The following is a 26,948-nucleotide window of genomic DNA, read 5'->3' on the forward strand; positions in this document are numbered from 1 at the left end:
GTGCTTTGCTTTGCTTCTCATTTGGCATTTCTCCCCAGGCTATCCCTCCCCACCTCCCTCTCCCACTGGCCCTCCCCTTTTCCCCCCGATAGACCCCAGGGTTTAGTACTCCCCTTTCTGTGTCCATGTGTTCTCATTTTTCATCACCCGCCTATGAGTGAGAATATTCAGTGTTTCATTTTCTGTTCTTGTGTCAGTTTGCTGAGGATGATGTTCTCCAGATTCATCCATGTCCCTACAAATGACACAAACTCATCAATTCTGATTGCTGCATAATATTCCATGGTGTATATGTGCCACATTTTTCCAATCCAGTCTATTATCAATGGGCATTTGGGTTGATTCCAGGTCTTTGTTATTGTAAACAGTGCTGCAATGAACATTCGTGTACATGTGTCCTTATAGTAGAACGATTTATAGTCTTTCGGATATATACCCAGTAATGGGATTGCTGGGTCAAATGGAATTTCTATTTCTAAGGCCTTGAGGAATCGCCACACTGTCTTCCACAATGGTTGAACTAATTTACACTCCCACCAACAGTGTAAAAGTGTTCCTTTTTCTCCACATCCTCTCCAGCATCTGTTGTCTCCAGATTTTTTAATGATCCCCATTCTAACTGGCGTAAGATGGTATCTCAGTGTGGTTTTGATTTGCATCTCTCTGATGACCAGTGACGATGAGCATTTTTTCATATGATTGTTGGCCTCATATATGTCTTCTTTCGTAAAGTGTCTGTTTATATCCTTTGCCCACTTTTGAATGGGCTTGTTTGTTTTTTTCCTGTAAATCAAAACAGCATGGTACTGGTACCAAAACAGAGATATAGACCAATGGAATAAAACAGAGACACCGGAGGCAACACAACATATCTACAACTGTACAATCTTTGATAAACCTGACAAAAACCAGCAATGGGGAAAGGATTCCCTGTTTAACAAATGGTGTTGGGAAAACTGGCTAGCCATGTGCAGAAAGCAGAAACTGGACCCCTTCCTGACACCTTACACTAAAATTAACTCCAGATGGATTAAAGACTTAAACATAAGACCTGGCACGATAAAAATCCCTAGAAGGAAATCTAGGCAAAACTATCCAGGACATAGGAGTAGGCAAGGACTTCATGAACAAAACACCAAAAGCATTGGCAACAAAAGCCAAAATAGACAAATGGGACCTAATGAAACTCCACAGCTTCTGCACAGCAAAAGAAACAGTCACTAGAGTGAATCAGCAACCAACAGAATGGGAAAACATTTTTGCAGTTTACCCATCTGACAAAGGGCTGATATCCAGAATTTACAAAGAACTTGATATTTACTTTTACGAGCTTACAGCGCACCTGCTGTGGTCCCATCTCTCATTCTTGAAAGGGCAGAGACCAAGAACCTACAACATTCTCTCTGGGGAGCTGGGCCTCCCTAGCGTCCTCCAAATTTGGTTATATTACCACAATACCATATTTACAAAAACTGGGTCGGGCATGGTGGCTCACGCCTTTAATCCCAATACTTTGGGAGGCCAAGGCGGGTGGACTACTTGAGGTCAGGAGTTCGAGACCAGCCTGGCCAACATGGTGAAACTCAATATCTACCAAAAATACAAAAATTAGCTGGGCATTGTGGCAAATGCTTGTAATCCCAGCTACTTGAGAGGCTGAGGTGGGAGGATTGCTTGAACCCATGAGGCAGAGGTTGCAGTCAACTGAGATTGTGCCACTGCACTCCAGCCTGGGTGACAGAGCAAGACTCCACTCAAAATAAATAAATAGATAAATAGAAATTAAAATTAAAAAAACCATATTTACAGAAATGGGTGGGCAGCTGTTCTTAGTTTGTCAACACCTACCCTAAGGCATTAATGCCATGAGTTAATTTCTCTCCTGTGTAGTTAGAATAGACTAGCTATGTACAACCCTTGGGAGAAATGAAAAAATAGCCACTGAAATCATTTTCTGGATGGCGAATTCTCTTGCAAATTGTTGTTGAGAAAGGCTGTGGGATCTAGAAAACCATCTTGCAATTGATGTCAACTGATCCCTTTGGAACCTGAGAGATGTGTCTCTGGAAATGGTAGGCTGTGATACCCCTTTAATTCCTATTTAGTATCTTCAGTTTGTGACCTCTGCAATGTCACTGTGTCCTAGCCTCTGAAGTTGGGTTGAAAGCATACACTGCTGCCTCCTCTGTTCTCCTTCTAATTCCCTAATGTACCACACTTAATTAATGTTAACTGTATTTTTAAACAAATCTAACCTCATGAATAGTAGTTGTAATCTTTGTTCAGTGGATAGGAAACTAATGGCTAGAGCACGAAAGATATTTATTGATGGGGGGAGCTCATGTAATTTCTGAGAGAAAAATCAGTGGCCGGAAGATTAATGACTCAAGCTCCGTAGGAAAGCATGTAGGGTCCAGCCTGTACACACAGATTGGGCCTTCAGAGTCACTTCTGGGTTATATAAGGTGGGATTAATTCTGAGATTGGGGAAAAACACAGTTCACTTGTCTCTCCACATTTTTCTCTCCATGTTTTTACTTCCTGCAAGACTTATGGTCTTTTCCTTGTACTTTAATATTTTTTCCATGGGGACTTAGAGATGAAAGAAGAAAAAGTTAAAACTTAAGCTTGTTGGTTTCGATTCTGGTTAACTCTTCAAATAATAGATTAAACTTGAGAGAAGCCTGAAACCACAGAATGAAGTCATCTCTTGTATAATTTGTGAACCTTATTTATTCTTTTTCTATTTCCAGGGAGCACAAATTGCTGGTTTTACTTTTAGAAAAATGTATATTTCTTTTCCATTCATTAGATAATGATCCTTTTATTTGGATTGATAAATGCAGAGGTAACATTTTGAATCCATCTGTGTATTTCATCACTTTTATGAGTGCCCAAAATATAAAGGTTTTCTTAGAAATAAGTGCTTCTGAAGTCCTGTCTTTTCTTCCCAAATCAGAGCAAAGAGAAATAAAGTGCTTCAGTCTTTTATCAGTGAAAATACTGACAGATGGAAAATAACAAAGAATAGACTGTTTTCCTGGCTATTGTAAGGAAAAATAAAATGTTTACTTTTTGGGAACACTATACCTTTCTTTCAGTCTCTCTTTCTCCCCTATCTTGTTTTCCTTGATGGACTCTTTCTCTTATCTGAGCAAACTTTTCTGTTTGTTTGTTTGACTCTTATTCTCTGAGTGAACAGCAGAGTGACCCATTAGCTCCAGCGCTGGGTTCTGACTGTGTCAAGAGTAGAAGTCTGACATGCCATTTTATCCATCATATTTCTCCAAATATTAACTCTCCTTTACTGCCCTTTAAATACGTCACAAAATGGAAACCCATTTTGAATAAAAACAGCTGATTCTCTGGGAGATGCACGAGGAAGCTATGGTGAGATTCTGGGTTTCTCTATTTAGCATGTGACTGCTGGAAAGTTGCTATTAGATCCAGAGAAATTTCTTGTTAAGTGTGATTAGCCTTCAGAGAAAATGTTTATTTCTTACATCCTTCTATTGACAAAAAATAAGGTGTCTATATTTATAATAAAATTCAGAAGGCAAGTATTTATTTAAACCTAACTGCACACATAAAAACAGAAGGCATTTGTGATGGGTAGATTTCAAAAGGTCTAAGATTTATAATAAACATTCCAACTTCTTATACTTATTCAAACTCCTTCGTCGAGAAATCAGGATGGGTTGCTATGAGAACAGAATTTCTTAAGAAAATTCCTACACCTTCAAGTTAACTTTTTCATTCAATTTACTATTGCTCTGGCTACAAATCAAAAATGATAGAACACTTTAAGTAAAAGATGGTAAATTAGTTACGTTGCAAAAATATGTTACGCTTGATGAGAATATCACTGAATAAGTATCTCAGTTATTTATCTGAAATAGTTTGTCTATCCTTATAGGCAAATATGAATGGCAGAAATCTTATGTTCAGTGTAATATCACTGTTATACAGTAACGATGAGAAATACAGTTACTTTTGAAGCACTATTTTTTTGAGACAGCCTCCTCTGTTGCTCAGGCTCTGAACTACAGCCACGGACCACCACCAGCTAATTTTTGTGTTTTTAGAGAGAGGGTTTCACCATGTTGGCCAGGCTAGTCTTGAACTCCTGGCCTCAAGTGATCCACCTGTCTTGACCTCCCAAAGTGCTGATATGAGCCACTACAACCGGCCTTCTGAAGGATGTGGGCTTGCCTTGGTAGATTGGTTATGCTTTGGGTAACAAAATAATAGCCTGGGGTTTTGGCAGTTATTTATCTTCTTCTTCTTTTTTTTTTTGCTTGTTTTTGAGATGGAGTTTGGCTCTCGTTGCCCAGACTGGAGTGCGGTGGCACAATCCCTGCTCACTGCAACCCCTGACTCCTAGGTTCAAGCAATTCTCCTGCCTCAGCCTCCCGAGTAGCTGGGATTACAGGTGTGCGGGACCAGACCCAGCTAATTTTTATATTTTTAATAGAGACGAGGTTTCATCATGTTGGCCAGGCTGATCTCTAACTCTTGACCTCAGGTGATCAACCCACCTTGGCTTCGCAAACTGCTGGGATTATAGGCGTGAGCCACCGCGACTGGCCTTTGGCAGTTATTTCATAAACATGTCAGGGAGATTTTATTTTACATGTCCTCTTTACTATCTAGTTTCACAGGGTCTTTAAATTTTTAATTTTTTGAGATAGGGGTCTTGCTCTGTCACCCAGGCTGGAGCTCACTGCAGCCTCAAACTCCCGGGCTCAAGCGATCCTCCCGCCTCAGCCTTGTGAGTAGCTTGGACTATAAGCACACCCAAAGCACCTGGCTCACCTGACAATATTCCTAATTGTGAAGTGCTTCCCATTTCCAATCAATGGAGTAATACAGGTAAGATGGGCTAAGAGAGTGAATGGAGCCTTATCCAAGTATTTGGAACCATGTTGTAGAATTTTCTGCTTTTCTGAAAAACTGTATCAGTAAACTTAAAAGTCCAAGCCTCCCAAAATGATTTGCAATAACAATAGCTAGCCTTATTCAGCAATGATCCTAGGCATGGAGTTACACATTTTACTTATGCTATCTCTCATCCGTTCATCAACCCAGCAAAGATTTTCTAAAATTCCCAGTTTTGTTCAGGAAGAACACCAAGGCTCAGGGAAATTAAGTAATTTGCCCAAGGTCATATAATAAGGAAAGGCTGGAGCAGACGCAAAGGCCAGTCTCTGTTCTCTCTAACTTAGTAAGCCTTTAAAATTTTTAGTACTCTGACCTGGGTGACTGCTTGATTAACTTTGTAAACATTCTGTTTACACTAGTATGCCTATCTCTGTATGGTAGAAAAACATCTTTTTTTTGTTTTTCTTGAGATGGAGTCTCACTCTGTCACCTAGGCTTGCAATCTCAGCTCACTGTAATCTCTGTCCCCTGGGTTCAAGCGATTCTCCTGCCTCAGCCTCCCAAGTAGCTGGGGTTACAGGCGCCTGCCACTGCACCAGTCTAATTTTTTGTATTTTTAGTAGAGACGGGGTTTCACCATCTTGGTCAGGCTGGTTTTGAACTTCTGACCTAGTGATCCATCTGCCTTGGTCTCTCAAAGTGCTGAGATTACAGGCTTGAGTCATGGCGGCTGGCCAAAAAACATCTTTATTGAAGCTTTCTTGAAAGTGAGCAGTATAGGGCAAGGGTAAGGGCAGATGAGGTGAGTCCATCATATGACTGAAACTCAGTGGCAATGGAGACCTAAGCTATGGTTCTTATGAGACACAGTTAGTATCTTCGGCTGTATTGTGGATTCCTTCCTGTCACTATAATGCTGTCAGCATTGAGTGTGATAGTTTAATATCTATAAGATTTATAAATAACAGGCCAGGCATGGTGGCTCATGCCTATAACGCCAGTGCTTTTGGAGGCTGAGGCAGAGGATCCCTTGAGTCCAAGAGTTGGAGATCAGCCTAGGCAACATATAGAGATCTTGGTCCTACAAAAAAAAATTTTAAATTAGCTGGATATGATGACACATGCTTGTAGTCACAGCTACTCGGGAGGCTGAAGCAGGAGAATCACTTGAACCTAGGTACTCAAGGTTGCAATGAGCTATAATCACAACACTGCACTCCAGCCTCGGTGACAAAGCAAGACCCTCTCTCTCTCTCAAATTAAAATAAAAATACATATATACACATATATGTGTGTGTGTGTATGTGTATATATATATATATATATATATATATATATATATATGTAAAATAGAAAACTTTCAACTTTTAGGATGAGTAAAGGGCACAGAATGACAATTTTTCCTGGATGCTTATGCTTCAAGGATTTACATAGTATTGGGACCAGAGCGTTACAAAAACTCATGTCTTTGTAAACTGTGTCCCTTCAGAGAATGTAGACATTTGCGTTTTAAAGCGTACTGAGGCAATGCTAATATTTCCATTTGATGTAAACATTTCAAAATTTCTGCTATAAATCTGTACAAATATATAGTGTTTTTCCCTCCTTCACTTATTTCAGATACAGAAACAATAGCACAGTTAATTACAGCTTTTCATTATCGTTTGTTAGGAGAATTAAGACATAAATTATCATGTGTGTTGCAAGACCAAAAAAAAAGTGATTAAAATTTATTGGTTTTTATTTGTTTTATCTTACCAAATTGTAACACATGTAGTTTTCTTCTTTCTCTGTGTTCTATTTTACTATTATAACCACTTTGGCCATTTATTATTATTTTTTGTATAATCCATTGCAGCTAGAATACTGTGTAGTTCATAGCAGATATTTTGGATAAAGCTGAGTCACAGAAATGTGATGAAGCCATTTCCTGAGTACTGATTTTATTAATAGTTATTATTATCATGTTTAATTAGTAAGTGATTTTAACTTTCTTGATTATCCTCTTGTCTTGTTTACTGTGGATAAGTAGTTCCCATGGATTAATTCCTCTGTCTTCTTAGCAAGAAATATCTGGGGCTATGAGATCATAGCTAAACAGCTTCAATTCTATGCTCTTCTGAGCAATTTTTCTTCTTTTCAGACTTCTTCCTTTTCTTTTCCTTTATTTCATGTTCTTCCTCTACGATAAAAACAAATTTAGAAAAAAGAATGTAAATTCACCATTTGGAAAAAGTAGAAATTAACTTTGATTACAAGGAGACTTGGGTGCTCACTAATGTAGCTTTTCCTATTGGCTAGGAAAGGGATTAGACCCAGGGAAAGGGGCAGAGCAAGGACTAGAGGACATTTGCTCACTGAAAAGAGGCTAGAAAACACTTGTTTTCTTCCTAGGTAACGTTTTGGTTAAATATCACAAAGGCTAATGACATCTTTTGTAAGGTGTGAACTGCCTCTGATCTAAGAGGCACTAAGATTATAAATAGTAAGAACATTAAGATTGATGTCAAAATTAATGGCACGGGAGAAACATGTCACATAGAAAGACAGAGAAAGCTGTAGAGGGCTGGGTGCTTACGCAACTGGTGATAGATTTTGGGAGCCCACTCTCCACAGACTGGAAGCCTGAGGGGTACTGTCACTTGTTCTGGTAACCCATTTCCATCTGTTCTGGGGTCCCTGGACCTAGTGTGTGAGCTATGGAGATACCATTTCTTAGGCACTAGTTGACATTTTCAGAAATAAATAAGTTAAACAAGCTGGGCGTGGTGGCTCACGCCTGTCATCCCAGCACTTTGAGGCTGAGGCAGGCAGATTACTTGAGCCCAGGAGTTTAAAACCAGCCTGGCCAACATAACAAAATCCAGTTTCTTCTAAAAGTACAAAAATCAGCCAGGCTCGTTGGCGCATCTGTAATCCCAGCTACTCAGGAGACTGAGGCAGGAGAATTGCTTGAAACTGGGAGGCAGAGATTGCAGTGAGCTGAGATCGCGCCACTGCACTCCAGCCTGGGTGTCAGAGAGAGACTTTAAAAAAAAAAAAAAAAAACCCTAAAAACAATTAAACACCCTTTAAATGTAATTGTGACTGCCCTCTGGAACTTCATGAAATAGAGGCTAAAGCATCCCTTAGGCAAGAGAACCGTGAAGAGCTGAGGAAAACTATTCAACTAAAAGGCTCAGGTATTTCTTTACTCTTAGCCACCAGTTTGCAGAATGATGCCTCATAAGTCATTTTATTCCTCTGGTTTGGTTTTCTAAATGTTTTAAAGGGGTTGTGTTGGGTAAGCCTTAAAGCACCTATGGCTTTGAAATTTTACTTCTATCTCCTTGATTGCACATACTGTCCATTTATATTATTAGTCCCGTGCCAATTAGCACCATTTATCTTCAATCATTCATTTGCTCATTCATTTATGAATTCTTACTGAGCACACCCCATGCTTCAGACTATGTATTAGATGCTTGGGATACATCAGTGAATAAAATGGACAAAGATTACTGCCTCCTTGGGACAGTTAATATTTTGTCAGCTTGAGTGGGCCATGGGTGCCCAGATGAAACATTACTTGTGGGTGCATTGCCAGAGTGTTTCTGGGTGAGATTAGCATTTGAATTGAGGGACTCAGTAAGCAGATAGCCTCCCCCATGTGGGTGGGTGTCATTCAACCTGCTGAGGGCCTGAATAGAACAAAAGGCTAAGGAGGAATTCCTCCCTTTTTTCCTGCCTCACTGCTTGAGGTGGAGATCTCATATCACATTCTTCTGCCTTATGTTAGGCTGTTCTTGCCATCCCTGAGACTGGCTAATTTGTTTATATTTAATTAATTAATTAATTAATTTCTGAGATAGGGGCTTGCTCTGTTGCCCAGGTTGGAGTGCAGCGGTTTGATCTTGGCTCACTGCAGCCTTGAACTCCTGAACTCAAGTGATTCTCCCACCTCAGCCTCCTGAGTAGCTGGGCTTACAGGCGTGTGCCACCATACCCAACTAATTTTTGTATTTTTGTAAAGATCGGATTTTGTCATGTTGCCCAGGCTGGTCTCGAACTCCTGAGCTCAAGAGATTCGCCCTCTTTGGCTTCCTAAGGTGCTGGGATTACAGACATAAGCCACCATGCCCAGAGACTCAGTAATTTATACAGAAAAAAGGTTTGATTAGCTCAGGGTTCTTGAGGCTGACCAAGCATGGCACCAGCATCTGCTCAGCTTATGGGGAGGCCTCTGCGAGCTTTTACTCATGGCAGAAGGCAAAGTGGGAGCAGACACTTCACACAGTGAAAGCAGGAGCAAGAGAGCAAGGGGGAAGATGCCACACACTTTTAAACAGCCAGCCCTCATGAGAACCCACTCACTATTACTAGGACGGCACCAAGAGGATGGGTGCTAAACCATTTATGAGAAATTCACCCCCATGATCCAATCACTCCCCCCACCAGGCCCCACCTCCAACATTGGGATTACAATTCAACATGAGGTTTAGAGGGAACAACATCTAAACAATACCATGCCTTCAGGTTGGGGTTTACGTCACTGACTCTCCTGGTTCTCAGGTTTTCGGACTTAATGGAATTATACTATCAGCTTTCCTGGATTTCCATCTTGCAGAAAGTAGATCATGGTATTTCTCAATCTCCGTAATCCCCTAAATCAGTTTCTCATAATAAATCTCCTTTAAAAATAATTCTATCAAAAAGATACCTCTACTCATGTTGATTGCAGCACTGATCACAATAGCAAATATATGGAATTAAACCTAAGCATCCATCATTGGATGACTGGATAAAGAAAATGTGGTATGTATACATCATGGACCACTTAGCCCGTACAAAAGAATGAAATCATGTCTTTTGCAGCAATATGGATGGAACTGGAGGCCATTATACTAAGTGAACTAACTCAGAAACAGAAAGACAAATAAATGCTGTGTGTTCTCAATTACAGGTGAGAGCTAAACAATGGGTACAAATGAATATTCAGAGTGGAGTAATAGACATTAGAGACAATAACAGGTGGGAGAGTGGGAGAGTAGTTAGGGATGAAAAATTTCCTATTGGGTACAATGTTGACATCTTCCCACATCCCCCAAGTTTACCTTCTTGGAGACAGAGATAGACAATAAATAACAAAATATAATAAATAAGAACATTTATGGCATATTACCATGTACTATATAAAAAAGTTTCTTGGGCCGGGTGCGGTGGCTCACGCCTATAATCCCAGCACTTTGGGAGGCCGAGGTGGGTGGATCACGAGGTCAAGAGATAGAGACCATCCTGGTCAACAAGGTAAAACCCCGTCTTTACTAAAAATACAAAAATTAGCTGGGCATGGTGGTGCGCGCCTGTAGTCCCAGCTACTCGGGAGGCTGAGGCAGGAGAATTGCTTGAACCCAGAAGGCAGAGGTTGCGGTGAGCCGAGATCGTGCCATTGCACTTCAGTCTGGTTAACAACAGTGAAGCTCCGTCTCAAAAAAAAAAGGTTCTTGGTAAGGAGGATCAGGAACACTAAGTTAAAAAGAAGTTTGAAATTTAAATGATGTGGTAAGCCTAAACCTTATTAAGAAGACGACATTGAGTAAGTACTTGAGGGAGATGAAAAAGAGTCGTCCACGCAGTGAGAACAGCCAGTAGAATGACCTAGAGCAGGAACCCGTCTGTGTATTCCAGAAACAGCTGGAAGAATGGTGTGGTCAGAGGTCGTAGAGAGGGATACAAGAAAGAAGATCAAGAGGCTGGGGGAAAGACGTTTGGCTCTGTTAGCCATTGTAGGAATTTTGGCGGTTACTCTAAATGAAATAGAAAGTCATTACAAGATTTTGAGCCAATGAATGGTATGATCAATTACTGCAGTACTCTGGGTGAGAGATGATGGCGTCTTGGATCAAGGTGGTGGTAGTGGATGTTTAAGGGATGTGATCAAAATCTGGTTGTATTTTGAAGCTCCAGCCAACAAGATTTGCTGACAGTTTGGACATGGGTTATGACAGAAAGAGATTTGTCTTGAGTTATTGGAAAGCTGGAATTGCCAACAACTTCGAAGGGAAGGCAGTGGGTGGAAGAGGTTTTGGAAGCAAGATCAGGCATTAAGTTTGGGTTCTGACTTTGAAGTAGGGATGCTGAGCAGAAAAGAGGTCTAGGCTAGAGATATAAATTTGTGACTCATCAGCTTTCAGATGTTGTTCAAAGCCAAACAAACAAAGTAAAAGCGATCACCAAGGGAGTGTGTGCAGATAGAGAAGAGGTCAAAGGGCTGAATCCCAGGCATTCCAGGATTAGGCGGAACCTACAAAGGAGATACACAAGGACTGATAGGGGAGGTAGAGGGGGAACCAACAGATGTATATCTATGTATTTCTCATTATTGAGGGAATTCAGATTTAAAATCATCACCACATTAACACTTTCGGCAATTGTGAATAAATTAAGTTTGCAAACTGAAGAAAAAGAACAGAATGAGGAATGATGCTGCAGAATTTATTTTACACAGGGTGGCTTGAACACAGCCCAGTAATAGAAATAGTGCATCTATTGATGGGCTAGTTGAGGATTTTTCAGAGGAAATGTTTCAAGTTTGCTTATATTTTGGGTAAGCAAATTCAGGCATTAAAGTAGTTCTAAGCCCATTGAGAATTAGCCCATAAGCTGGATACTTGTATAAATTTACGATAACATTGCTACCCTCTCGGAGTCCTTTGAGGATGTCACCAAGGAGTGAAGGTGGGGTTTCTATGCAGTGTCTGGTAACCTATGATGAGAAGCTAAATGGAGGGAATTGAGATGGTTTGCACTCACTAGACTGTGGTTCCTTGGAAGGTAGTCACCTTTATGCCATGTAATGCTGGCATATTATAAGCAGTTAGTAAACCAGTTATTAAATGCATCACTAACTGATTATAAGTAATACTTGATTGCTTGTAACATGCCAGGCCTTAGAAATATAACAATGACTAAAAAATACAATCTGAATTCATTTATTAAGCATTCGCTCTTCCCAGCAACCCTGTGAAGTAGGGTTATATTCAATTATCTTACTCTAAACATTAGGCTCCTTCTTTTTTTTTTTTTTTTTTTTTTTTTTAGTTGGAGTCTCAGTCTGTCACCCAGGCTGGAATTCAGTGGCATGATCTCGGCTCATTGCAACCTTGATCTTCCAGGTTCAAGTAATTCTCCTGTCTCAGCCTTCAGAATAGTTGGGATTACAGGCACCCACCACCACACCTGGCTGATTTTTGTATTTTTATTAGAGATGGGGTTTCGCCATGGTGGCCAGGCTGGTTTCAAACACCTGACCTCAGGTGACCCACCCACTTCAGCTTCCCAAAGTGCTGGGATTACAGGTGTGAGCCACTGTGCCTGGACCCTACAAAGTAGATCTTATTAACCCCTTGTTATAGGTGGAAAAAACTGAGGGTCAATGAGATTAAGCTAATTTATCCAAGGAGTCAGAAGCAAATTTGAGGTTTGAATGCAGAACTTTCTGATTCAAAGTCATGATACTATGTATCCTTCATTAAAATTAAATGTTGGACAATTACGTAGCAGAATTTAGAACTTGCAGTATAAAAACAGATTTATTAGTTTTGAGAGTACCATTGAGTAAGAGTACAATTTTATCTTCTCATTGCAAAGTATGTAAAGTAAGAAGTGAAAGTTATTCTTTTCTACTAGAGTTTATGTTAAGAGGTAATAAATAGTTCATGGCTGGGTGCGGTGGCTCATGACTGTAAACTCAGCACTTTGGGAGGCCGAGGTGAGTGGATCACGAGGTCAGAAGTTCGAGACCAGTCTGGCCAACATGGTGAAACCTCCGTCTCTACTAAAAATATAAAAAAATTAGCCTGGTGTGGTGGCAGGCACTACTCGGGAGGCTGAGACAGGAGATGCGCTTGAACCCGGAAAGCAGAGGTTGTAGTGAGCTGAGACCACACCACTGCACTCCAGCCTGGGCGACAGAGTGAGACTTCATCTAAAAAAAAAAAAAAGAGGCAATAGTTCATCGTATATATTTCCAGATTTGAAAAAATATTTTTATACTTTGTTTCTCTTCCTCTGTCTTGTATCTCTATAACATATATTCATTTATTTTAGTTTTTATTGTTGGTTTTTTTGGTGGGGGGATGGAGTCGCTCTGTCACCTAGCTGGAGGGCAGTAACAAAATCTGCGCTCACTGCAACCTCTGACACCCAGGTTCAAGTGATTCTCCCACCTCAGCCTCCCCTGTAGCTGAGACTACAGGTACATGCTACCACGCCCAGCTAACTTTTTTGTAGTTTTAGTAGAGACAGAGTTTCACCATGTTGGCCAGGATGGTCTTGATCTCTTGACTTGTGATCTGCCCACCTCAGCCTCCCAAAGTGCTAGGATTACAGGCATGAGCCATCATGCCCTGCCTTATGGTTAGTTTTTAAACAAAAATGTGACTGTACTAAAAGCATTTTTCTATATGTTGTTTTTTTTACACTAAAGATTGTGGAAATTTCCCCATATATAAGTCTACTTTTTCTCCTCCTCCTCCGTCTTCCTTGAAACAGGGTCTCACTCTGTCACCCAGACTGGAGTGCAGTGGTTCAATCATTCATGGCTCACTGCAGCCTCCACCTCCTGGGCTCAAGTGATGCTCCCACTTCAGCCTCCTAAATAGCTGGAACTACGGGTGTGCACCACGGCTACCAACTCATTTTTAAGTTTTTTTGTAGAGACAGAGTTTCCTTCTGTTGCCCAGGCTGGTCTGGAAATCCTGGGCTCAAATGATCCACCTGCCTTGGCCTCCCAAAATGCTGGGATTTCAGATGTGAGCCACTGCACCCAGTAGGTTCCCTTTTCAATCTGCCGATTGTGGCTTTTGATGTGTAAGTCTTTAAGTGTGATATAGTTTATGTCATTTATGTATAGGTATTTGTATTTACTATTGTTTATTCTTACTTTTGGCTGCATGTGAAGAAGTCATTGCTAAGTCCAATATTATAATGCTTTTCTTGTGTTTTATTCCAGGAGTTTATATTCTTGAGTCTTACATTTAGATCTTAAACCATTTTGAGTTAATTTATGTATATGGTGTGTTACAGACTGAATGTTGCTGTCCCCCTTAGCCCCAAATTCATGTGCTAAAGCCTTAACTGCCAGTGTGTGTGTTTGGAGTTGGAAGCTCTAAGGAAGTCACTGAGGTTCAATGAGGTCATAAAGATGGGGCTCTGGTCCAATAGAATTAATGTCCTTATAAGGTGAGACACCAGAGATCTTGCTCTTTCTCCCTGCATTTACACAAAGAAGAAATCATGTAAGCAAACAGCAATATAGCAGGTGCTTACAAGCCAAGGGAAGAGGCATCAGAATAAAACCTACTTTACCAGTACCTTGATCTTAACCTTCCCAGCCACCAGAACTGTAAAAAATATTTTTTTTTGTTTTATAAGCCATCCAGTCTATGGTATTTTATTATAGCAGCCCTAGCAGACTAATATCTAGTGTAAGATGAAGGTCCAACTTCATTCTTTTGTATGTGGTTATCTAGTTTTTTTGTTTTATAATTTTAACTTTTATTTTAGATTCAGGGGGTACATTGTGGGATGTTGAGGTTTGGAATACAAATGATCCTGTCCCCCAGATAGTGAGCTTACTACTCAAGGGTTAGTTTTTCAACCCTCCCTTCCTCCCTCCTCACTCCGTTAGTCCCTAGTGTCTATTGTTGTCCACGCTTATGTTCACGAGTACCCAAAATTTAGCTTCTGCTTATAGGAGAGAACCTGTGACATTTCATTTCCTGTTCCTGTGTTAATTTGCTTTAGAAAGCATTCTCCAGAATCAGCAATATTGCTGCAAAAAACATGATTTCGTTCTTTTTTATGGCTGCATAGTATTCCACGATATTCAGTTTTCTTAACACCTGTCATTGGAGAGAAGGCCCTTTTGCAAATGAGTGAGCTCTATTCTAGTCCATTGGTCTGTTTTTCTGTTTTTATGCCATTGCTACATCATATTAGTTACTGTGGCTTTGTAATGTTTTGAAATCAGGAAGTATGGGTCTTCCAACTTTTTTCTTATTTTTCAAAATTGTTTTGACTAGGGTACCTTGGGATTCCATATGAATTTTATGATGAATTTTTTATTTCTGCAAAAAGAGTTATTTAATTTTGATAGCAACTTTGTTAAATCTGTAGAAAACTTTGAGTAGTCTTTAGACTTTTATATGTACTGAAGTGATCTTTCTTAGTATTAGTCACAGTTCAGATGCTAAATTCACTAATTAGTAATGCTAAAAGAAAAATAAAGAAGAAAAAACCTTTTGAAAAAAAATTCATTACTTGAAATGCTGTCGAATTTCTTTTAGGAATTATAGACATGTATCTTCATGTTATTCCTTTCCTCAATTCTCATATAGAAAACTTTAATTAAATAAACTGTGAAAAAATAATTATTGCTAATAATTTATTGGCAAAATTTACATCAAGACTAAGTTTCCCAAAAGGTGGAGAAATTCACCAAAATATTGCCTAAATATTATATTACTTCAGAATACTCCTATTATTTTGGTCAACGAGTTCTTACACATCTTTAAAAAATATATTTTCAATTATCTCCCCATTTTTAGACAGCTTTCAATAAACTGCTCTGAAAAAGATTGATGATAATCTAAAATTTTGCTACTTAAAGTATAGTCTGAGGCCCAGCATTATGAAATCACTTGAGAGCATTCTTAAACAATGCATCATTCAGATTTGCTAAATTAGATTTTGCATTTTAACAAGATCTTTAAGGAATCAAATGCACATTAAAGTTTTGAGAAGCACTGATTAATGCATAGCTAATTCAGTGGAACTTTGTGTAGCACAGATCTAAAGCATCAGCTTCCCCTGCCTCACCCAGAAAATCTTGGGTAGCTGACAATAATATTGAACAGAAAACCAAATACCACATGTTCTCACGTATAAGTGGGAGCTGAGCTGTGGATATGCAAAGGCACACAGAGTGGTATAAATACACACTGGAGACTCAGAAGTGGGGATTGTGGGAGGGGGTGAAGGTGATAAAAAATCACCTACTGGGTACTATGTACACCATTCAGGTAATGGGCATACTTAAAGCCCAGACCTCACCACTACACAATTCATTCAAGTAACCAAAAACCACTTGTACCCTAAATCTATTGAAATAAATTTAAATAATAATAGTAATACTGACAACAAAATGTGAGACCCATTGCTATAGATGATCACTGTAGACATTACAATTAGTTTGTTAGGAATGACTAAACTTTTGGGAGGCCAAGGCAGATGGATTGCTTGAGCCTAAGAGTTCGAGATCAGCCTGGGCAACAGTGAAAATCCCGTCTCCACCAAGAAATTACAAAAATTAGCTGGGTGTGGTAGTGTGTGCCAGTAGCCCCAGCTACTCAGGAGGCTGAGATGAGAAGATGGCTTGAGCCTGGCAAGCAGAATTTGCAGTAAGCTGAAATCGCACCACTGCAGCCCAACCTATACAACAGAGCCAGACCCTGTCTCAAAAAATAAAGAATAAATGACTAAAACTACCAATTGTATTATAACTTTTAAAACTTAGCGATTATGTCATGTCTTCTTTCATAGTAGGCAAATAAATTTGTATGTCTAACAGATTTAAATGTTTTAATGATAATTAAGAAGACATTAATCTATTGAATGTAATAAATTTTTGAGAATAAGAAAAAGTCCAAGATAACATTAGAAGTAGCTATAAAGTAATAATAAAAGAGGATAGAAGTTATATATGATTAATTAACATGTAATCTACTATTGGTTGATTGCCCATCTGCATTTTTCTTTGAATGTATATTTTTCTAAAAATTGTTAAGGTCTTTTATTTTGATTTCTTAAGATAACCTCTGCAGCATTTGTTTCTTGCATTAAAGTTCTGTAATTACACATTTTTTTCACCATAAAATCTAGAGGTAAAACTAGATCAATAGCTAAATATACCCAAAATGTATAATTTTTACTTATGAAAAGTGTTTCTTTGACTGAAAAATATTAACCTTGAATATTGTAAGGGTTCTGTAAAGTAAAAACAGAAAACTTTATTATTTTTTGTGTCAACCTTAGTCACTTTGAGGTTTTCTGTTTTATTTTCAGAAGCCATGGTTACTGGAAGCATGAGAGTCAAAACTAAGGCTAATTTACTTTATTTGCAATCATAAGAATTTATACCCACTCCCACTGCTTCACTGGAATAATAAAAAAAGGAATTTGTAAGTGTCGTGATTTTACTTAAAGTGAATTATTTGTATGTTGAAATTTATTGGATAACCTTACTAGTGATTTTGCAATCTTTAACATATGCAAATAATTTAGTTTTCAGAGCTTGTTTTAATATTTGAATACAAACTCAATTAAAATAATTTAAAAAACAAAGTATTATTCAATTGAGTGATAACAGGTAAAGTAATTATTTAGCTTGTAAGTTTTCAAATTGCCCATTTAGGTGTTTTAGTCATCATAACATTTCATATATATTTTTTAGAGTAAGGATTTTGCTTAGTAAAATGTGCCTAGAAGAATTCTGATGCTGTGTGCAGCCTATAAAAAACTAGCGAATCATGTGTTCATTGCTTATCCAACAATACTTATTCCAGGAGTTTTATATTTTTGAGTCTTACATCTAGATCTTTAACCATTTTGAGTTAATTTATATATAGGGTGAGTTGTAGACTGACTGTTGCTGTCCCTCTTATCCCCAAATTCATATGCTGAAGTCCCAACTCCCAGTGTGTGTGTTTGGAGATGGAAGCTCTAAGGAAGTCATTGAGGTTCAGTGAGGTCATGAAGATGGGGCTCTGGTCTAATAGAATTAGTGTCCTTATAAGGTGAGACAGCAGATCCCTGCATTTACACTAAGAACAAATCATGTGAGCAAGCAGCAATATAGAAGCTGCCTACAAGTCAAGAGAATAAAACCTACTGCACCAGTTTCCTTTAATGTATTGTGAGATAAAAGTAGGCAAAACGTGAAGAGAGGAAAGTTGAAGTCTCCAAATGGATAAATGTGTATTGTAGGGACTTAAGTCCTCTTCTATGCATAACTAGATTTCTAGTCTTTTGTTACATATAAACATTCCACATAACAGTTTTAGACTTGTTTAATGTATCATGGAAATTACTAAGAGATCTCAGAGAATAGGGAATCAGAGAGAGAAACACTAACTTCAGTTTTTGTCAGAGAAGGATAAAAGGTGAAACAGAACTTATTCTCAAGAGCAAGTACCATCTTCCAACATTGCTTATATCTTGAGTTGCAGAAATGCACTGTGGTAATGAAAACACATTTGTGACAAAGCATCGGATTAATACAATTTAGCTAAAGCCTTACATCACTGTAATAACTATGGGGTAAAATTCATTTGAATTCTTTTTCCACTTATACATCTTTTATATAGGCCGGGCGCGGTGGCTCAAGCCTGTAATCCCAGCACTTTGGGAGGCTGAGGCGGGTAGATCATGAGGTAAAGAGATCGAAACCATCCTGGTCAATATGGTGAAACCCCGTCTCTACTAAAAATACAAAAAATTAGCTGGGCATGGTGGTGCGTGCCTGCAATCCCAGCTTCTCAGGAGGCTGAGGCAGGAGAATTGCCTGAAACCAGGGGGAGGAGGTTGTGGTGAGCCGAGATCGCGCCATTGCACTCTAGCTTGGGTAACAAGAGAGAAACTCCGTCTCAATAAATAAATAAATAAATAAATAAATTTTTTATATAGGTGGGAGCAAGATTCCAAAAGCTAAATTACTAAAAATTATGCATTGAGAATATCATGCCTCTACCCAGTGAAGTTTCTTTTAGAGTGGACAAATATTTTGGCAGTCATGAAAGTGCAATCATTTAAAATGTTCAGGTTCAATGACAAGAAGACTTTTATATAAGTACAAGATTCTTAAGTTATTCCTTAATCCCATTCATATAGATATTTGAGAAGCTTTTTTGACATTACATATGGAGTGTAGATAAAGCAGACACTGAGATCTGCCTGAGTGGGTTCATTCGTACCTCTGCTGGCCTTTGATTCTCCCTCAGTGCTTAACACTAATGCTGCTGACAGACCTGTTTCTGCATTCCAGCGTTGTCACCTAATTATTTGCAGAACTCTGGAATCTGCAAACATTCAGAGGCTAGTGTTGAAACTGAAAAATTTCATATAATAATTAAATTATTCTTTAATTCTTGTTATGTGTATAAGGAAAAATATCCGGGAATAGTCACTTTTGAGATTTTTTTTTTCCTGATCACAAACAACTTTCAAGTAAGAGCAGCAGCCTTGCACACAAGTCAGTTTCTTGTTTTTATTACTTCTTAAATCTCAAGTTCCACTGATGCTTCAGAACTCTCCAATTTTCCTGTTAAAACATAAAATCAAACCTGTTTTTCTTTCTGAAATGATAAATTTTGTACTGAAACAGCATATAGACTACCAGAGAATGCTATTTAAAAATATTTAAAATTTCCAAAGAAGAGATCTAAAATATAGCACATGTTTTTAAATCTAGTTCAAAAAGTGCTCTTCTAAATTAGAAGAAATGTACTAGATTCAGATTGGCCATGAGTAGTTTATCTGAAATATTTTTCCATCAGTACTACCTCTAGAGCATTAAGTTTGGTGATTCTGCTTCTCCTTTTATAAAAAGAAAATTCTAATATCTCTCACAGTTTTACAGATAGGACAACGAAGTGTATATATCTCTGTAAATAGTGTTACTGATCAGAAGAATTGACTCTAGCAAGTCTCAAGAGTTAGAGAAAGCAATTATACTCAGTTCTCTACTTTTCTGAAACGTAATTATTACATAGCATTAAAAACATTCTTTCAAACAGGGATCAGTGGGTTCAATGGATTGCTGACAATATTTATTTTCCAATAAAATCAAGTTTTTGAAAATACACCTGAGAAACATTTCTGCAATCTTCCTAATATATATAATGTAAAACTGAGGATGGTGGGAAGAATCTTTGAAGAACTGAACCCAGGAGCTGGGTGTAGAACCTAGGCAGGAAATGGTATTATAATTCTAGAAAATTGATGATAATATGTCCCCCAAGGTAGCAGTACATCTATATATAAGTAGATTGCCAAAGATGTCAAAAGAACAAACGTGTCTAAATCAGAAAGTGACGCTATGTTTAAAGACTTTCTCTTACATAGCTGATGTAAAGCACTAAAAAGACTCTAAGAGAACAGGATGAAAAATAGACCTATATCCTTTGGGCATGTGTTTACATGAAATACATTTTTTGAAAGGGATAGAGATTTGGAAGTAAGGATTAAAAGATCTAGAATATCCATTATCCAAGTAAAGTGAGTTCTAGTTCATGACATTTGAGATTCGACTGTCACAGAAGAGAGAAGACGGAGAACACTGGGCCTACTCTGACTGTATCCACTAGTTTTGGTTTAAAAAAAAAAAAGCCCAAATGCTTATTTTTAACTTTGAACAACAAGAATAGAGGGAAAAAAAGGAGAAAGAAAGAAAAAAATAGAAGAGAAAGAAAGAAAAAATGAGAAAAGAAGGAAATAAACCAAAATATAAGAGCAACAGTGTGTTTTCCCCTAGAAAATAGGCATTTCTTTTTTTTTTAATTGAACACTTCATGAACTTTCGTGTCATCCTTACACAGGGACAATGCTAATCTCCGTCTCGTTCCAATTTTAGTGGACGTGCTGCCAAAGTGAGTACGGTTTCTTTCTCTAAACATCTTACAGTAGTTTAAAAAATCTTGGCACACCATTTAGTATCTTTCCTAAGTGCTGTCCAGGAGATAGTAATTAATTCCAATTTACCACAAGCGCCAATATCCCATTGTTAAGTGGTTTTAAGAATTATTTAATGAAAACTCAGAGATATAAACAAAGAAGATGGAAAATGACTAACATACAACTGTCTATCCCTGACCTGACTTCATGTCGCTTCCCTCCCTTAAGCTGCTGTCCTTAAACATTTCTGGAAAATGTTCTTTCATTTATTGGTGCCACTAGCAATTCCAAGAACAGAGTTTGAGCTATGATTCCTATTGGTTTATGTGTGTTTATCTAAGCTCAAACAATTTTTTAATTAAATGTTTTTGTGTCCTATACCTACTCATTTATGATTAAATTGTCCATCTGGATGAAGTCAAGCAGGCTGTAAGCCTTTTGACCCAATGTGAAGTGTCCAAATGTTCAAACAAGGCAGTGACAACGTCCTTTGGGATAAGGGAAAATTTAATCCGGCTTTATTGGCTTGGATTCTATACCTAGAAAGCCTTGCCACTAGCATTCAGGCATTTAGGCACACAAAAAAGAGGGATTTTAGTAGCTGAAGTATAAACACATTTTCTGGGTAACTAGTTTCTGACTCAAGAATGGTAGAAGAAAGCACTAGAATTCTAGCAAAAAATATGCATAAAAGCTAAAATATGTTTTCAAAAGTCAGAAAATATTAATCTCTTTTTTTGTTATGCATAAATCCTAGGGTTTCTGGCAATAATTTAGATTATCTGTAACAGAATTTTAACTGCCCCTAAGGAAATGTAGTAATCACCATTTCTGGAAAGATGTCTTGGATGTACTCTTTCAGCTGGAACACGGACTAGGCCCTGGGAACAGTTTTCAGGTAGCTCCTGAATGGCATTTTGAGTAGCTGCTAGGATGGTTTAAGTATAACCCATTACATAAAACTGGAGCCACAATGCTGTAACTGCTGGCTGGGAATTGTTTCACTGAGCAAATAGTTTAACAAACATTCATCTTTAGCAAACATCCTTCAATCAAGATTCAGTTCCTGGGAACTTGTGTCACAAAAATAAGTTCTATTATTTTTCTCAAATCTGTGAAGTTGATTTTTCCTTATGGTTATAATATTTAGATTTAAATTTGGTAATGGTTTATTTTATACGCTTTCTTAAAAGAGCTGGATGTCTTGACCATTTCTGGTGGGAAACCATAGTTTATGTGGTCTTTAGGGACAACCACTGTCCCTCATAGTATGTGATTTTTACTAGCTACAAATTGATGTTCAGGATGGGATTTAGGGAGCCTGGAGAATCTGGGCTATTTGTAGCCATGGCACTTAATAATCTATTCCAAATGATATTCTACTTCTACCATTATAAGAAACTATCTGATTCTTAAAATTCTCAAAAGGTAGATTTGTTTTTGTTAAAGATATATGTATATGTGTGTGTATGTTTTATATATATATATATGCATACTCACATAAGAAGCTTAAAGATTATGTAAATATATGAATTGCATAGCTGAACACTGATTAAGATTAAGCTTAAAGATATATATGTATATATACACATACACACACACACTCAATAAGTTTCAAGATTATATAAATATACGCATTGCATAGCTGAACATTGGATCTGTGTCTCAACTTCATTTCAATAACAAAGAAAATATATTTGGTACCTACATAAATAATTCCTTGAATATGGTTGCTCTCATAGTTTCCATCCCATTTGATTTTCACAGAAACCTTGATATGTGGTGTTGTCTCCATTATAAAGAGCAGGAGATTGAATCTCACTAATGCTTGATGATGGACTTTGAACTTTGGAGTTAGCTAATAAAATTTTGAAAAACAGAATGTAAACAAACAAACTTAAAAAACAATCAAAGAAACCCATTTTGGAGTGTTTTCAATTGCTCTTGACTTGAAGAAATCATTCTTCTTTGAGTAAATGTTACAAGATTATTTGTACAATTTAAGGGATTAAAAAAAAAAAACCCAAACGAATAAGCAAACAAACCTTGGGGAGCGGCTGGTGAGAGCAAAAATCATTTAATTTTGTGTGTGGCTGCCAATCGCTTCTTTTCCAAACACACAGCACCTCAAAAGCACCCTATTTATATAATTAGTCCAATGAGCCAGCTATGGCACAACTCCTTGAGATGATTCTGTATTGCGATTCTCAGGCTCATAAGTAGGATGCAGGATTCCCAAACTAGGTCTTTCTTATTTCCATCTCAACAGTGTAGGAGGTAAACTGTTAGCAAATCTTATTTCTCACAGCATCTTTGTAGTCCCTTAAACAGGAATCAACAAACCATATTCTTCAGTTTGGCCTTGGGGCTGGCTTTCCTTTCATATGAAATTCATTATACACTGTCTGAGTCTACCTGTTTGTGGTTGTTTTGGCATCTTTTCAAAAGTTTTCTTACACTCATCAAATGGCTTTTTCTGTATCAGAAAAAAACTTTATCCGAAATGTGACATATCATACTATCAAGAACCAATGGCATTTACCCACCACAAATAAAACTCCTTTTTGTTTCAGAGTTCAGTTAGAGAGCTAGCCATGCTGTGGTTATTAGTCCATAGTAACTCAAAGGCCAGCAGTCTTGGGAGTCAAGTTTGGAATGCCTTTTATCCCCTAATTATATATTTTGTGTCTCTCTAGGGAGTGGTGAGAAAGTCTTGTGCAGTTACAACTCCGCCAGTATCAGTCTCAACTCCCAGCTGGGCCCTCGCCCCCAACTCTCTTCATAGTTAGCTGTACCTTCAATTTTTATTTTTAGGGCCACCATTCTTACTTCCAGCAAATGATGTGTGAGCAGGGGAATTTATTATGCTCTGGTGAGGGAAACTAATGCCTGGAATTCTTGTCATTTCCAAGTTACTAAAGCAGTACTTTGAGAATTAATTTTAAAAATTTTATGACATAAAGAAAACTGCTTCTTTATTTCACATTTTCTGTGTGTGTGTGTTTTTTTTTTCTGTTTAAGTAGCTACAGGGAAATTCATATAAATGAAGTAAAAATGTCAGTACAGGTAAAAAATTAATTATTTTATTTTAGCAAGATATGTCACATATTTTTCTTTTTATGTGTGTATGTATTTATTTTTTCAGAGATGGAGGTGGGGGTTGCTGTCTCACTATGTTGTTTAGGCTGGTGTTGAGCTCCTGGCCTCAAGTAATCCTCCCACCTTGGCCTGCTAAGTAGCTGGGATTACAGGCGTGAACCCAGTTTATGGATCACATGTTTTTCTAAGAAATATGAAGAAAACACTGTTTTTTATATTGGCAGACATTTATATTTCCACTGAGAAATGGAATTGAAATTCCTTTTTTTTTGAGACAGTCTTGCTCTGGCACCCAGGCTAGAGTGCAGTGGCAAGATCTTGGCTCACTGCAACCTCCACCTCCTGGTTTGGAACAATTCTCTTGCCTCAGCCTCCCAAGTAGCTGGGATTACAGGCGCCTGCCACCATGTCTGGCAAATTTTTGTGTTTTTAGTAGAGATGGAGTTTCATCATCTTGACCAGGCTGGTCTGGAACTCCTGACCTCAGGTGATTCACCCTCCTCAGCCTCCTAAAGTGCTGGGATTATAGGCATGAGCCACTGCACCCAGCCAGAAATTCCATTTTTATTTAGAAATTAGTTTAAGAGATCTAATAAATTCATTTTATTAAAATAATTATTATGAGTAAACTATTATAAAGTCTTAAAAAAGCATCCTGTAGAAACAGATATCCACAGTTATTCATAGAGAACTTTTGTTAAACTGTGAAGTACTGTTTACATATTTTATTATCGTTTCTATATTAATTTATTTGACATTTGACCTGAACATTCAGAACTTTGTTATTCAGTGCTGAATTAAGTAATATTCTCTTTTAAGTTTAGGAATCTCTCCTATGATGTTTATATCCCTTAAGAGACAAAGTAGTAATTTATAGGTTTGTAAAGAATCATCGTTTAGCCGGGCACAGTGACTCATGCCAGTAATCCTAGCACTTAGGGAGGCTGAGGTGGGTGGATCAAGAGGTCAGGAGTTTGAGACCAGCCTGGCTAATGTAGTGAAACCCCATCTCTACTAAACATACACAAAAATCAGGTGGGCATGATGGTTCATGCCTGTAGTCCCAGTTACTCGAGAGGCTGAGGTGGAAGAATCGCTTGAACCTGGGAGGTGGATGTTGCAGTGAGCCAGGATCATGCCACTGGACTCCAGCCTGGGTGACACAGCGAGACTCTGTCTCAAAAAAAAAAAAAAAAGAAAAAAAAAAACGAGATTCATTTTATAAATGTATGTAGGGTGCTTACTAAGATAGACAGGCCCATGAGTTTTGACAAAGGCAGACAAATGCATCACCATCATTAAGATGTGGAAGAACACTCTCACATGCACAGTCCTGGTGCTCCTCCTTTGTAGTCAGATCTTCTCCCTGGCCTGAATGGGGCCTGAATGGGGCCTGAATGGCTGGCAGCCCCTGGGCTGTTTTCTGTTTCTGTGGTTTTGCCTTTTCCAGAATGTTATACAGGTGGAACCACCTTCTGAACTTGACTCCTTTTGCTTGGCACAGTGGCTCTCACCTGGGAACAACCTTGGCCTCTTCAGGGGACATCTGGCAATCTCGGGAGGCATTGTTGGTTGCCACAACGAGGGGGACTGGGAAAGTGCAGCATGGATCTAGTGGGAAGAGGCTAAACATCCTCCCATGCGCGGGACACCTCCTATAACAAAGAATGATCTGGCCTAAAACAGTGATGAGGTTGAGAAACACTAACTTAGCAAAACACATTTGAGATTCATTCGTATTGTTGCATGTATCAAACAGTTGGTTTCTTTCATTTTTTATTGCTTAATAATATTCTGTTTCATAAATGTATTATAGTCTGTTTATTCATTTACCTGCTAAAGGACATTTGGGCTGTTCTCATTTTTTTTTGGTAATTGTGAATAATGGTATAAACATTTGTGTATATGTTCTTGAGTGAGGGTAAGTACTGGGAGTAGGATTGTTTGGCTGTTTGGTCAGTATATGTTTTATCTTTATAAGATATTCCAACTGCTTTCCAAACTGGCAGTAGCATCTTACATTCCCACAAGCAATATACTAGAATTCCAGTAGTTCTTCATCTTCAGCAGTACTTGGTGTTGTGTGTGTGTAAATTTAGTATATGTAGGGTCAGTAATGGGGGCTCACACCTAGAGGTGGGACAATTGCTTGAGGCCAGGAGTTTGAGACCAGCCTGGGCAACATAGCAAGACCCCTGTCTCTACAAAAATGAAAAAATAGCCTGGTGCTGTGCCACATGCCTCTAGTCCTACTTGCCTCTAGTAACTCCTTGTAGGTGGAAATAAGAGGTTAAGCCCAGGACTTTGAGGCTGCAGTGAGCTATGACTGTGCCACTTTACCCCAGCCTGGGTGACAGAGCAAGACCCTGTCTCTAAGAAAAATAAAAAGAAAAAAAGTAGTATATGTATTTAAATTTTAGTCATTCTTAGAGATGTGTAGTAGTATATCATTATGGTTTCAAATTTGTCTGTTTTGGCTAATTTTTAGGATTTTAGAATTTAATGCACATTTTCTGAGATTTCAAAAATAGTATAAAAACAGTGTTTAGTAATACACACAGTTATTAATGCCTTCGTGGACATTCATTCTCTACTTCTTCACTGTAGAGCTACTGATCCTTTTACAGCTTCTATTTTAAGAGAATCCAATTTATGGGCATTAGGATTCATTGATCTAAAAGGGCCTTCAGGATATACGTGGCCTACGCCCTTGCCTGCTAAACAGATTTTGAGAAAAAGAGAAGAATCTATTCTTTTAGTTTTTTGAGACAGAGTATCACTCTCACCCAGGCTGGAGTGCAGTGGCGCAATCTCGGCTCACTGCAACCTCCAATTCCCGAGTTCAAAGATTCTCCTGCCTCAGCCCCCCCGAGTAGCTGGGACTACATGCGCTCGCCACCACGCCCGTCTAAATTTTTTTTTAAGAGACGGGGGTTTCATCATGTTGTCCAGGATGGTCTCAATCTCCTGACTTCATGATCCTCCCGCCTCGGCCTCCCAAAGTGCTGGATGACAGGTGTGAGCCACTGCGCCCTGCCGCTATTCGTATTTTTAAATATGATTAAGGGATTATCTGTAATAGCTGCATGCATTGCTCACAGTTCACTGGGGAAAAAGACAAAGCTTTGGCATTCCCAGCGTTTAGCATGCTGGCTGGTGTGAAATTAGTTCTACACAGGCAGCACCGGAACCCAACAGAGCACTATTATTTTTCTTGGATTCAGGTGTTTGTCAAACATTGCCCTCTACTGGCTAG

The 26,948-nt window shown here is 38.4% G+C and overlaps 1 long non-coding RNA gene and 1 other non-coding gene across 2 annotated transcripts; both read right to left on the reverse strand.

Moving 5' to 3' along the window:
• Nucleotides 1-2,710: 2,710 nt before the first annotated feature.
• On the reverse strand, nucleotides 2,711-24,211 carry LOC144581915 (uncharacterized). The gene is made up of 2 exons (XR_013533345.1): nucleotides 22,301-24,211; nucleotides 2,711-7,063 (listed from the first exon to the last, which is right to left on the reverse strand). It is a non-coding gene; the product is annotated as an uncharacterized LOC144581915 (long non-coding RNA).
• On the reverse strand, nucleotides 20,472-20,575 carry LOC118152545 (U6 spliceosomal RNA). The gene has a single exon (XR_004741299.3). It is a non-coding gene; the product is annotated as a U6 spliceosomal RNA (small nuclear RNA).
• Nucleotides 24,212-26,948: the final 2,737 nt, after the last annotated feature.

The sequence above is a fragment of the Callithrix jacchus genome, chromosome 3 (genome assembly GCF_049354715.1).
Source record: "Callithrix jacchus isolate 240 chromosome 3, calJac240_pri, whole genome shotgun sequence".
Classification (NCBI taxonomy): Eukaryota; Metazoa; Chordata; class Mammalia; order Primates; family Cebidae; genus Callithrix; species Callithrix jacchus.